Below are 15,330 nucleotides of genomic sequence, written 5' to 3'. Positions count from 1 at the left end.
TTAATGCAAAATTTCTGTGATTTTCTCCCAAATGTGACACGTATAATATTTAAACATTAGTTATTAGAGCTAAAAATGCATAAATGCATAATAAAATCTATAAATATCTCTATATTTTTTAAAAAGTTTTCAAAGATTTTCTCCCATATGTGACACGTATAATATTTAAACATTAGTTATTAGAGCTAAAAATGCATAAATGCATAATAAAATCTATAAATATTCTCTATATTTTGCAAAAAGTGGACTTTTATTAAAAATAGAATATATTTATAATATTTATAATTAATTATAGATTTTGTTTTTCTAATTACAAGTTTGTTTTTCAATTTTATGTATTTCAAGAATCGTATTCTTTGATTTCAAATCAATACCATATGAGATAATGCTCTATATTAAATATAAAGCATATTTAAACATTCATATTTTTTATTTCAATGATTACGCTTTTGTGCATTTGAATATTTTATTCATATTTTCATTTCATCGTTGATAATCTGTTAATATATTGCCAAACATTCGCATTTATAATCTGCTGATATTAAAAAAATATTTTCTGATAGTTATTCAATTCGTTGTTTATTTATTTTACATTTTGCGAAGGTTAAACTTTCACCTTTATATCTTGTTTATCTTTTGGCTTGTTTGTATGTTTATCGCCACATATGTATTGAATAAAGATTAGGATATAAAAATTCCAAGAGATTGCACATCATTCAGGTATAAAATTTTATAATCGGTTGTTACACAGCAAACATGTACCCTTTTTCTGATGGCTAATGTGCCAATCTATAAATCTCGGATATGATTTGGTACAGATTTTCAATCGGAGCAAAAGAGCAGATGTTACTTACATTTCGCAAGGACGGGTTACAATATTTTTGCATTAGGTATGATAATGGCATATTTGCAATGGTGTTGATGTTGTGTGTATTTTTTTAAATTGAAAGGCACTTGGGTAATTGAATTTCAAATTGTTCATTTGAATTTGAAATGAGATATTGCACATTTTAAAAATTGATACCGAGATTAAAATAAATTTATTCATGATTCTGCAATTAGGAATTCAATGTTTGTTTTGCATATTTATACATTTTATTTAAACAGCAGTAAAATCATGAGTCCTATAAAATCTTTTGATGATATTTTTTGACTATTTCAGAAGGTAACCCAATGGTTGGTCTTAACCCTATATGTTTTTTTATTATATCATTATTCATTTCCTCCCACAACATTGTTTAGTTAAAAAATATATCTCTCCAGGACATTTCCGTGTGAACTATGACCTGGGAATCGGCATGTGTTTGCTCCTCTGTTGCTGCAAATTTGAACGCGTGCTGTTTCTTACATAATGGACAGTCAGTACTCATATGATGTTAGGGGAGAAAAGCTAGAGTTCGATATTATTCTTGCAGTGGGTTACTGGGGTACGACGAATTCGCAGACAACTAGTAATCGATCGATATTTTTGCTACAATGTCGGTAAAAAAGTAATAGAAGTCTAGGGTGGGAGAGCGTACTTGTCATGCAAAGCAAAGTCATTGAAAGGATTATGGGTAAAACATACTTGGTATAAAACTAAATTATTTTTCATGAAAAATCAGGACCAGTTGTGATTTACGATATAGCCAACAATACCAATTAATACCCTCTTGCTGTTCCTACGCAACCCTTATTGATGGTCCAAGAAACCTATTCACATATGTAAATACTATTATAAATATATGCATAGGATGGACTCCTAGGTGTAGACACATATTATGGTTCTCATTAGGTGGTAGTGCCATATGGCTTTGATTCAGTCACATGTAGTTTCTCTCTGATAGTTTGACGTCTAGCCTATGCTCTGTAGTCCAATACGAATGACATGCGGTCATTGAATTTGCATATATTGCATCGGAGCTTGTTCTCGTCATGTAGATTGTCTTTGATTGTGCTTCTGATTGTGGGTGATAGATCTTTGGTTGAACTCTTACAGCATAACAATAAATAAACATACCCTAACATTATTATCGAATATCATGTTATCCTTTATAAGTATAGGTTTTTTAATAATCATTTACCAAACGCCATATGTGATAATTACCCAATTTTACCGAAACAAAAACTGCAAGACGCGTGCTCCTTTCAGTCAATTTCCAACATTCACCAGAGCGTACAACAGTATAATTGTTAAGTCATCGACACAGCGTGTTCAACACCATAAAACTTGATCAGAAGGTATAACAATAATACAATTTAAGTCTATCATTCTTCAATTCATGGCATGTGGCGATATGTCGCGTAATTCGCTACTAATTTTCTGATTCGTGATCAAGAACCCCTATAAGGTAGTAAAAGGCGCACGTGAACGACCTGACGATGAAACCACAGCTGCCGTAGAGGATACCCAAAATATCTAACTAAACTATTTTAATTTTTCAAATTTAGAACTTTATTTTTATTAAAATATGAGTTAATTAAATTTATTTTTTATTAAAATTGCATAAATTGTCACTAAGAATATTACGTCATTGTATGAAAGTATGAACTGTTTTGAAGCTTTAGGACGGTCTTAATTGAAGATTTTTTAAGAATTTTTTATTGCTCTTTATTGATGCACAAAACTATGTATAGACTACTGATGACAATATTATTCAATTCTGCTGCTCAAGCAGCATTTATTATTAGGTAGAGTAGAGCAGAGCTTAAAGGCCTTCCAGATATCTCAGAAACACATAGAGTTATTAATTTTTTAACAATATTTGAAAAGAGGGGGCAAAAAGTATAACCAGCCAGGTAAATAAACGGTAATATTTGAAAATTCATAACCAAAGTATTTCCTTTTGGTGTTAGTTATTTTGATTGTGAGCACTGGTGTTTAGTTCACAATACCTAAATTTAGTTAATTAATTGTTTTATAATATAATTTATATATAATTGTTTTATAGTTAATTGCTTTATAAGATCTTTTTTGTTAATTTTAAGTAAAGTTCAGAAATTTTTTATATAACCTCTATAAAAGCTTACAAGTGGGTGATTTAAAAATAACCAACAGAATCCAATGAAAAAATAGTAAATAAAAAACTATTTTACAAGAGATAAATTAACTAAATAGTTATTCCAAGTCTGGTGAATACTTTTGACGAAATACCAGATCAAGGTTATATACAGTGTTATCTCTGTACAAATGTACTCATGAAATTTATTTATTAACTTTCTGTCAGGTAAGTTATAGTAATCACAAAAAAATCGAAAATGAAAATTCTTATATATCTTTACGTTTCAGAGGTATCTGAAAATTTTAGCATACCTTAGAAAAAATGGATATATGTGTGTGTGTGTATGTGTGTGTGTTTGCGGATACCAATTTTTAAAAATGTCATTTGGCGGTCAAAAATGTTTATTGGATATATGTACCTCAAATTATCAGATATTTTATAGAGATTTTAATAATATGTACACATTTTGTGTAATTTTTTTCGGGTTCCGTACCAAGATTTTTGATTATGGTACGGGAAGTTCCGGCAATTTGCCTTAAGGCACGATGCCATACACCCTACTAGTTTTATATCCTTTTATATCTATTATTCCGCCTATGGAGAAAAAAGACCTGGTGATAAAGTTTTGAAAAACAGTAAAAAACGCATTTCTACAATAATGAATCAACTGAGAGTTATAATAAATATAGTTAGATGGTTGTTTGTTTGGTATGTGATATAATTTTTTTATATTTTCTTATAAATTACAATCTGTCTAAATAGAAAGACATTGAGTAATTTGTTTGACAAATAACATATTAAATTTTAAAAGGAAAACCCAGTGGTTCACCTTTTATTAGTGTACTAAATTATATTATAATTTTGGTATAATAAAAAAAAAGAAACTCAAATATACATACAATTATAAACAAAGTACATTACATAGACTACACATATACATACATACACACATCTATTTTAAATAATATGGTAAAACAACTTATTACTGATTAATATGTTAGATCTATTAATTGTATTCTTTATAATCTTATATTATGTGTGGTGTTGTAAAGACTTGAAATCAGTTCGTTTGGATGGTGGTCAATTTTAGTCTTGAAATTATGGGCACTTTTTTTAATTTCTTCACTGATTGTCAGTGTATTCGTGTCTTGGTGAATTAGCCATGTCGGTACATACGTTGGCGCGGTGATATAATTAGTATGGTTTTTACAATATAACATGTTCAAAGATAAATTGGACCTTTGTGCCCCGCACTATTCTACATTATAAATTTTATTTTGTTTTTATGCAGATAAATTCTATTTTTAAAGCTTTGGCTTTTGTAGAAATTAATCGTCTCTATTTATCGTCTAAAGATTCATCATGATATTTGTTTTCCCTATTAATATCATTCAATTCACGCAACTGTTTGTAATTACAACAACCATTATGTAAATTTTCTACCCATTATCAACGCTCAAAACAGCCCTTAACCAACTACTACAAGTTGATTCTTTTCTAAGGCAAAGAGGACGAGTTCCTGGCGCGTGCTACCGCGATCCCCAGCACGCGCTCGGTCGATTCGGAGACAGATGTACGGCTCTTGTCCGACTTTTTCTTTCTCTAGATCTCTCTTTCCTACGTTATTATTCTTTTGTCGAACCCATATATATGACTAAATATACGAGTAGAAATACAAGCATGCACGCTTACGCACCCAAAGTTGCGATGAATACAAGTAAATCCCCTTACCACCAGTAGAAAAGCTAGAATCGGGATATCCAGGTGCGCGGAACTGCGGAGTGATTCTGCCGCATCATCAAGTAGGGAGCGGAGACAAAGGGAAGAAAATTATAATTCGAAATTATTTTGGTAGTGATAAAATTTGAATTAATGATTTGGAAGTAGCTTACCCAAAATGAGATAAAACGGCCCAGCTGATCTTTAACAAAAACTAAGCTGCAGGATTTCCAAATGATACCTTTCGAATGGTTTTTGTTTTTCAAAATTACTCCAGGATTTTGGGCTGAATTTTAGATGAAAAATTTTGGATATTGCTGCTAATTCTAAAGAAATGTCTTAGCCGATCATTTCAAAGAACCAAAATGATACCTTTCGAATGGTTTTGATTTTTCAAAATCAATCCAGGATTTTTGGCTGAATTTTAGACCAAAAATTTTGCACTTCTCTGTTAATTCTAAAAAAAACGTCTTAGCCGATCATCTCAAGAAACTACCCAACGCGTGTGCTAATCGAATCATATCGACTGGCTTTTAAATTTTTGCAAAACGGTTTAGCCGTTTTTGAGAAAGCATCAACTAAAAGTTCAAAATCAGCTCACTTAATCCAAATCTGATCTTATTATATTCAAAATGATTTGAAACGCCGAAAAAAATATAATTAGCTAATAAGATATTTTCGCAAAAATATAAACTTTTTTTTATTTTTCCTTTTTTTTTATAAAAGAAATTGGTTCAGATATTGTCTCAAGTCATTGAAGCACATAATTTTTTTTAATGCAACTTGCCTTAAGCGAAAATGCTGCTTAAAACTATTAATTTTATGCAGGCATAGCCTCAAAATATACCAAAGAACGTTTCAGAACATTTTTTTTTAAATTGTTATTTTAAATAGCAAATGACCACTATTTTATGCGCATGACGAATATACTCATCTCTGCAGAAAAAGTACTTAAATTAAAAAAATGTACAATAGAAGAAAAGATTAAGAAACCAAATTTTTTGAATCTAGATCTTGTATTGATACGAAATTATACTAAATTTAAACAATCTATTCCAAATTATAGCTCGCGCAGGTCATGATAATTGCATTTTATTACATACTATTATATTAAACATTCAGGGTCCTATTCTGTCGTAAAATAGACCAATGCTATGGCAAGGCTATGTTATGTAATATGTATGTATTATTTTATTTACCAATATTGATGGATTATTTCTGCTGTAAAATACAGCAATATTATGGCAATTACATTCCAGTTTTCAGACAAAAGCTACTAAATACTGTCAAAATGCTAAGTATATGCTGTGCAATTAGGCGTTTTGCACAAAAAATGCAACTACACTCATATGTAATCGAGCCATATCTCAAACATAAGGCTATAATAACATCGTCTTGTTGACATTTATGCGTTTTATAGGTTAGGTTGTCTATCTAATACACCTGACTGCACAACAACCACATAGGATTTTGACAGTTTTCAGTGCCACTTTTTATGAAAACTGCTACATAACATAGTCGTGCCATAACATTGATCTATTTTACGGCAGAATCGCCTCCTGGATGTTTAATGTAATAGTATGCAGTTATTATGAACCCCGCAAGCTATAATCTGGGATCTTTGTTATAATTTGGTTTAATTTGTAGCAAAGATCTAGATTGAAAAAATTTGGTTTCATACAAATTTTTCAATTTCACTCCCCAGTTGCAAAACTCAAATTCGCAACTTAGATACCCATCCCCTACCTCTCGTCTGGTACACGGCTATTGCGAAAGTAACCCCAGTCCCGTTGCTTTTGCGCCTACCTACATCATATCATCAAAACTCCGAACTAGCAGCTCATACAAAATACAAAGACGAAATAATGTTCCCCTTGCAGCGCGACTATTTGTTTTTTTATAGGAGCGCGAGCTACGCGCACCGGGCCTCGATCGTCGATCGTCGCTCCGTAAACCAGTAATGCAGGGTACCTCGTAAGTCATAACAATGGGACTTCTCCCTTCGCCCATAAGATTCGGACTTGGGGACCTAAGTGTGTGTTTTGACGTCACCGTTTTGCAGCTGCCTTGATCGACGCGCGATCAACCGGCTGTGACGATATCATAACACCTGGGACTTTATAAGAAAATTTATTTTCAAGAGCTAGGTCGAAATTTTGTCGTAGTAATAATTAAACATGTCGTAGTAATAATTGAACATTACATGTTCACTACCCTTTGGAAATTATTAGTCGACTTCATTAGGCTGCATAGCATTCCACAACTATAAGTACCTGTAATATATCATTATTTTTGTATACTAAAATCACTTTCTCGTTACACTTCTAAACTATATTAATCGAATTTTATAAAAGATTTCATTTGGAATTGCTCTTAAATGCATAAACCTTTGACAATATGAATAGATCAGCTTCAAACTCATATGCCGGACATAATTACTACGTAGTGCATTGACACATTAGTCTAATCATAATACACTTTAAGGAAAGAGGCTAGTTCTAGGAAATTATGTAAGAAATCAAGTATAAGCAAGAAAGACATAATATTTAGAAATCTTTCAGCTGATTAAAATTGGATTACCACCAATTCACACGGATCTGAATATAATTGAAAAAAAATGAATTGATTAAGAATATCAAATTTTGTATATATTTTATTAATCAATTTTTCTTAATTTTTAGGAATAATCAATCAATTAACTGTGTTAGACGAGTGTACTCGTTATGGAGAATTCATTTAATCAGAATTTTGTATATTGACGGGTATATTTCAATGTCAAACGTATAAAACAGAGACAATTTCATATTTAAATTTAAATTTTGCTATCGAATAAACAAAATATATTCTAAAATGTTAAGATCTTTAAAATATTTTCAGGTTGTGACTGTATAAAATAAGTAGTTCCAAGTGTTATTACATCTTAAAGCAATTTTCATAAACCTTCCCAATTTTGAAAATAATATACTTAATCAATAAGAATTATTACTTAGCTATTTTAATAACATTTTTTTCTGTTTATTTTGATATTAGATTACATTCTCACATTTATTATAATTATATCTATTTGCTTCTAAATTATAACTAGCCACTTACAATCTAATATAAATCTTTTCTTCTCAAAATTATTTAAAAAAATATACTCTATTTTATACTCAAGTAAAACTAAGCTTTTTTACACTTAATTTTCTACATATAAAATATTTCTTTGAATTTAATCCAATTTTAGTTTAATTTGTATGTAATACATGTTTCTGTTAACGAAGGAAAATAAAGTAGTAATAATTTTCTAAATTTTCCTTTTTTTCGACTTTTTTCAACTTAAAAAAAATAACTTTTTCAATTTATTTAAACTTGTTTTTTATCGCTTTCTTCACCATATTGTACATCGTTGTAGGTGTATTCCACCGCCAACGGCTATATGCATATGGAGTTCCTACAACCGTTAAATTTTCTGTAATAAATGAGCTACCCCTTAGTGGTAACAACAAACTGTTAAAGATAATGAACGCTATTTGATAAGTTCGTTATTATTTTTGTCCGTTATACAATATGGTATATGGTTTTCGTTACTTAGAGTTTATTTATAGGAAAATTATCTATGTTTTTGGAAAAGTGTATTTGCTAAAGATAAAAGATATATGTATGTATAATATATATATATATATATATATATATATATATATATATATAATTTATATTGATGTCATTTATAATTTTTAACAATACAAAATATACTAGTACTAACTTCAAACATTTTTTAATAAACACTTTATACTAGTAATAATATATTTTATGAAAATAAATTATGCTGCGTTTAAATAAATTATTAAAACAATATATTTCTTCGTTTTTATAATTTTAAGAAAAATATCTTATTTCCCAAGACAATTTTCTTAGAAATTCACTTATAAAGTCTCAGACATTCACCTTACTGTTTTCTTATCAAACATTTACTACGCAAGGTCGTTCGACTTCCTGGGGTTTCTCCGTCTTACGTCATCCTTGTACACAAAATACTACTTAAAGAATTTCAACCAACACATTCAAAGGATTTCATTCATATTTCACGTAGATATCGTGTATGTGTGTGCCTAAGAAAGGGACGGTACTCTAAGACAAGAGATAGGAAGAAACTGTGACGTAATATGAAGAAGGAAAGAAATAGATTTATGAATGAATTGAAAAGGAGGGAATTGTGAGTCGTAAGAAATCTTTTCATATAGAGAAGGAAAGAAATATATTTACGAATGAATTGAAAAAGAGGGAATGTGAGTTGTAAGAAAACGTGAAGGTCATTTAGGAATAAATTTTGCTTATCGTAAGAACCTGATCACGAGTAATATAACCGATTCATTTTTTTTATATTTATTTAGAATATTAAGGAATAATTGAGTTTATTATCAACAGCGTATATAGAATTTAATTCGAAGCAAATTGATATAGAATTTAATTCGAAGCAAATTGACTTTATTTACGAAGAGGTAGATACAAACATATGACCAATTTATTTGGTAAGCTATATTAGTTAAGAAAATTACTAAATTAGTTAAGAAAATTACATACAGATACGTTTATTCGTATCTTCTTTTCTAAACATACTATTTAGGTACATACAGCCGTTTTCGAGAACATTCAGAAAATTGTGCTTCGTTCATTCAGTTCTATTGTAATAATTATTAAATTTTGGTGGCTAAATAATTGATTGATTGAATATAATTATATAGTTTTATTCGTATCTTTGATTATAAGCCCTATTCTAACCTCAACAGTTAAGGTATGCGTAAGAGTTTTCCAGAAAATTTAGAAAAACTGTTTTTCTCAAAATCATTTTTAATTTAAAATATCATTAAATTGTCGGCGGATATATAATTGATTCCAAAATGTAAAGGAGAAATTGTGATAAATATGTATAAAATTTTCAAAATATTTCAAAAATGTATGGTATACAATTTATTTCAATTTTCTAATTAAGGTGCAATATTTGCCTAAATTTATTTATTCATTTTTATGTATATTTATTTATTTAGATACACGACTAGAAATTACAGTGCAAAATTATTACTAGTGCTGAGCTAAAACGACATTTATTTTAACAGTAGAATTATGGTTTATAATTGACAAATTTAAAAAAAAAAACATTTATATGACACGTTGTCTTGAGATTCTTTTGATGGTAAGAAATCCTTTAAATTGAAATAAGGATAGTATCAAAAATAAGATAAAGTACAGAAATAAGTGTTATGATATGATACTGAAATTAGGAAGAATAAAAAAATGCACAAATCCATCAAAATTACTGTATGTTGTATAAGAACGGCAGATTGCAATTCTTAAATGTAAATAAAAAAATTTAAAAAAAAAATTAAATAGTAACTGTCTAAACAAGAGTTGTACTAAATATTGTTTATACAAAGTATTATTGATATTAAAATCCTGTTTTAAAAGTAACCTAAATCGGCATTTTCAGACATATCGTAAAAGCTTAAGCTCTGAAAAACTTACTGATGATGATGTGGACTTTGTAATCACTTTAAAAAAAAAACTTACCATACTATTATAATTTCCTTTGATCACAAAACTGCCATTGATAACACAGGCATACAAAAATTTTGGTGCATCAAATGTTAGAGCTGATTCTTATAGTATTCTTATAGTATTTCTTATAGCTGATTTCAAATCTGCAAACCATTTTTTTGTATCAGCTCTAGTTTGGAACTTGAAAAGAAGTTGCCGAAACCAGGTCCAATCTAGGTCGTCACAGAAAAGAACTTTTCACAGCGTCCAACTAAAGCCGAATTGATCTTGTAAGTTTGTATGTACGAGTAGACATATCTCATTAAAATAACATTCTGAATTGTATTACTATTTTGTACTTTCATTCCTTGTATATTATATCTTGAAAACTAAAGCTCATAGAAAAAAAACAATGTTATTTTTGAAATCAGCGCCCCAAATATACTTAACTGTTTGTACCATTTTCTTTGTTGGCCTGTGTAATTGACATTATATTATAATATACAAACATAAATAATTATATGTATAACTTTATTTGTCTCTTATAATCCGCCCTAGTATCTTTTACCTTTACCTTATGTGTCTACCTACAAGTTTTGTCTTCTAGAATCTTGTGCACAATTTCCTTGTCCCTCATCAAGGGACAAGTATGGTTCCTCATTATCACTTGTTGTGTGTTGTGTGTTGTTTTTGCAATATCGGAAACTCTCGTCTCTTCCACTAACCTACACACCGAGTGTTAGTTGGTTAGTTAGATGCACAAAAACAATATTGGTCGCCCATACCATCAGGTCCGCCGATCAAAGGAATCGGAAGTGTGTGCGCAGCAGAGTGCGAAATATTTGTTTCGCTGTTATGCTTTTATTAATTAAAGTTTTAGATGCGAACCTATTCTATGTATATTCCAGGGACATGGCTTGGATAAGGAGCCAGAGACGATTTTAAGGTGGGGAATAGAAATATTTAATTAAATACGATTAAATTTACTCAGATATCTATTTTTGCTTCAAAATTAACATTAATCCTTATGTATCCTTAGATGATCTTAATGAGTCTTTTTTGATAATATTCAATGTTTAAAATAAAAGAATTTCAGTAGCAAAATTAATATAAACATTATCTCTGCGTTCAAAGAAAATTTTGAAAAAATCCATAAAATTGCTTATGGAAGTACAGTTTTTGTAACCAAAAATATCATTCTTTGACATTTGTGAACTTTTGTTTTATTTATTTGTTTTTTTTTTAAATTTTTAAAAACAACTTGCATAATAATAATTGGTAAAATAGATCTAAATTCAAATCAAATCAAAGGGATTTTACAAGCAGTATACAATTCTAATTAGAATTAAAAATTCCACAAAATTGCTATTGGAAGCACAGTTTTTGTAACCAAAAACGTCATTCTTGAAGTTTGTGAACTACATTATTGCAAAAAGTTACATTCTTATTGATTATTTTTAATTTTTTGTATGTGCATTTATTATTTGTTATTCATTGTTTTTATGGGTTTATTTATTTTAATTCATTTTAATTGCAGATTGCTTGTATTATATTATTTTCTATGATTTGTAGATCAATTTCATTCAATCAGAGACTTTTGTTTTTAAAATAAAAATTATGAATAATTGAAAGCACGTCATTGTGTAAGAACTTATGAAGTATTATTATTATTATTAAATCTATAATAAGATCAAAAAAATAAAATTCTGAACAAATTTTTCAATTTAGTTGAAAAAATCTAACATAATTTATAAATAAAGTAGAAAAATATTATTTAAATATTAATTATATTATTATTATTTAAATATTAATTATATTTTTATAATTATAATTAAAATTAAAGATACAATTTTCATATTCCCGCTATTTAAAATTTTATAAATTATAAGAATAAAATTTTTATAAATTATAAGAATGAAAAATTAGTTTCTAGTAAAATTTGAATATTGTTTGAAATCTAATTAAATTTGCTGCTATATATGTAATTTTATATTTTTATAATTATATTTAAAATTAAAGATAAAATTTTTATATTCCCTCTCTTAACATTTAAAATTTTATAAATTATAAGAATAAAACTTTTATAAATTATAAGAATGAAAAATTAGTTTCTAGTAAAATTTGAATACTGTTTGAAATCTAATTAAATTTGCTACTTTATGTATAATTTTATATTATTATAATTATATTTAAAATCAATTATAATATATTTCTAGTAAAATTTGAATATTATTTGAAATCTAATTAAATTTGCTGCTTCACGTATAATTTTATATTTTTATAATTATATTCAAAATTAGTTTTAAAATATTTCTATTTTAAACATTTGAAATTTGATAAATCTTCGAAGCATAAATTAGTTCATGGTTAGAGCTCCAACCTCGGGCAACTTGATATCAAGCAGTATGACTTCAAATTTCCAATTGAGATAATAGATCTCAAATATAATAGTCAAATAACAAAGAATTGACTTGTTCTCAAAACAAACAAAAATTAAAATAATATGAACACGCCGTCGTGTGGAACGTGGTTCAGCACGAATTATCTCAACCTCGACATGCTCGATATCAAGCAGTATGATATCAAATAAGTTTATAGATTTAAGTGAAAATACCTTTTCTTGGTCATTTCTAAATAGATATATAAATATATTTAATATTTGGTGTACATATAAAATTAGAGTAGATTACCACTGGGTTGCCCTCTCGAAAAAAATACTATGGTAATATGTGCAAAAAAACAGCTCATAGGACACTTAGCATTGATTACTGTTAAAATCTATACAAAAAATAGAAATAATTGAAATATTCTTATTAATATAGATGAATGTAAGGAAAATCTTGACAGTATCATTTTTAACATACAAAAAAAATTGCGTATAATGAAATAACTATAATTTATATAATAAATATCTAATGTAAATTAGATAAATAAAATTGATAAAAAATATTGATTGGTTTCATCTTAAAAGGCCTCATTCTAATTTCATTCCCCGTAGAATAACAAACATGCCCCTTACTTGAAACAAGATACCCACGATACTGCAAACGGATCAAATATAACATGTCCTACACAAAACAAATCAAAACCACTAATGATTAACAAAGACTAACTCGATATGCCAAACCATTTTCTATGGGTGATAATGCATGCTTCATTAGGCTTCAGAGATAGGATTATTTTAGGATATAATTTATTGAAGTTAATGGTTCATTCTCAGAGCAGTGTAAATATAAAAATCATATTTCAATACCCCAAAGGACATAACGAGATAACCCTTCGACGATGGATGAAGTCGTGTATGAATTGAAATTGGGTGGCCTTCATAGGAAGTATTCATTGGTTTGCGAAATACATCTAAATTATCAATTATAATGTGGAAATAGGTTTATGTAAATAATAATTATGTAAAACTCAAATTTTTATTAGAAGTTTTTCTTCAATTTAGAATAATTTGACTATAGAGTATAACAAATGAAATTTGACTGGCAATCAATGGATCTCGGTCCTATCGTGATAAATATAAAGTTATATGTTTTGCATATAGTTTATTTGTATATATTTACAATTTTTGAATACCATTGCATTGATACCATATTCTGAATATCTTATATTTTTAATGTATCCCCAAATCTAATACTGATTTCTTTTTTTTTGCAGAAAAACATAACGCATTTAACAACGGCATCTATAATCAAGTAAGTACTAGTATATTTATTTAATAAGTATTTATATTTTTATTATTATTATTATTTATATTTATTTTTTATATTTTGGGGAATTGTTAACATTTTTCTTTTTGGCATATATATAATTTATACTGATTACTAATATAAAATGATTAACAATATTCATTAACATTGTTAGAGTATAATACCCTTGCGTAATACTAATAATAGTAATTGTCATACATTTTATTCATATAATATTTTTATTCAGTCTCTTCTATTCATCAGATTAATTATTATAAATTTATTTAATTTTATACTCAACTATCTCTATTACAACAAATTTCTTAGTCGATTTCTAGCTGCATTTAACTTTAATTTTCTGTAATATTAATTATTGTATCTAAATTTAAATTGGAAAAAATATTGAATTATAAGTTGTATTAATCATTCATCAATTGTATTAATCATTCATATGACCTTTCGTTCATTCAGTTCCAAAAATCCAAGAAATTCTATTATATTTTTTCTTTTTAACACGTGCAGCTCTTAGTGTACTTGTTACACGTGTATTACACAACGTTTTTACTTATTTTTTCAATAAATATTTTACGATAATTTACGGTAAATAGCGACTGACCACTGTGTCATCAATGGATTGTAAATATGGTCTCAGCACGCGTTGACCATTCATCTTAAAAGTTTTTATAAAAAGGAGCAAAAGGTGTGAAATGCTCAGGTAAGGTGCTGCAATTGAGAGATAAATTATGGTTATTTATAGTCTTATAAACAAGAAGAATTTATTTGCTTTTTCTTAATATTTTAAAAGCTACTTGCATAATAATAATTGGTAAATCGATCAAAATGCAAAGTATCAAAGGGATTTTACAAGCAATATAAGATTCTAATTAGATTAAGATTTTTTATTCTTGTAAGAGAGGAAAGTGATAGATTTCAATATTTAGGCTATTGCTAATAAATTATGATATAGAAAAAATAATTTATGTTCAAAATCCTTGTATAAGCTTACTTGTATCCCATGACGTAGTTACTCCGTGTTTCTTATACTATTTACATAAAATTTTCACGGAATCTTCAGTAAACTTTTTCGTTTTTACATACACCTATTCCATTGTTACTTAACATGTGTTATCGTATATTTCTTCATTATTTATCTCTGAATTTTTACGGAATCTTCAGACGTATTTTTCTATTTTACATCAATTCAATTGTCACTTAACATGTGTTACTTTACAATTTTGATTGTATTTCTACTACCAGCCGTCTATTTTTTTTTAAAAACGTTAAAAATATTTTACAGCTATATAAAGTTATAGATGCACCTTGTCGCTTCCTTTTGTGCAAAATCTTTAGAGTATCTTCTTTATTTGTTTCCTTTTGAATTGGCGGAAGTCGAGTTCCGAAATTGAAGCAGATTTCGGTGGAAG

General features: G+C 28.0%; 1 protein-coding gene across 1 annotated transcript in view; it reads left to right on the top strand.

The window, feature by feature from the left end:
• The window catches only part of LOC113372637 (homeobox protein prospero-like), a 171,525-nt gene that overhangs the window by 96,880 nt on the left and 59,315 nt on the right, over positions 1-15,330 (top strand). The window contains exon 3 of the mRNA XM_026612995.1: positions 13,875-13,912. The gene's annotated coding sequence lies outside the window, so the exon portion shown is untranslated. The remainder of the gene's footprint in view (positions 1-13,874; positions 13,913-15,330) is intronic.

The sequence above is a fragment of the Ctenocephalides felis genome, unplaced genomic scaffold (assembly GCF_003426905.1).
Source record: "Ctenocephalides felis isolate EL2017-DRISC unplaced genomic scaffold, ASM342690v1 CF-g0.4_SCAFFOLD_01604, whole genome shotgun sequence".
Taxonomy (NCBI): Eukaryota; Metazoa; Arthropoda; class Insecta; order Siphonaptera; family Pulicidae; genus Ctenocephalides; species Ctenocephalides felis.
The sequence above is the reverse complement of the archived record's forward strand: the minus strand, read 5'-3'. Positions and strand labels throughout refer to the sequence as shown.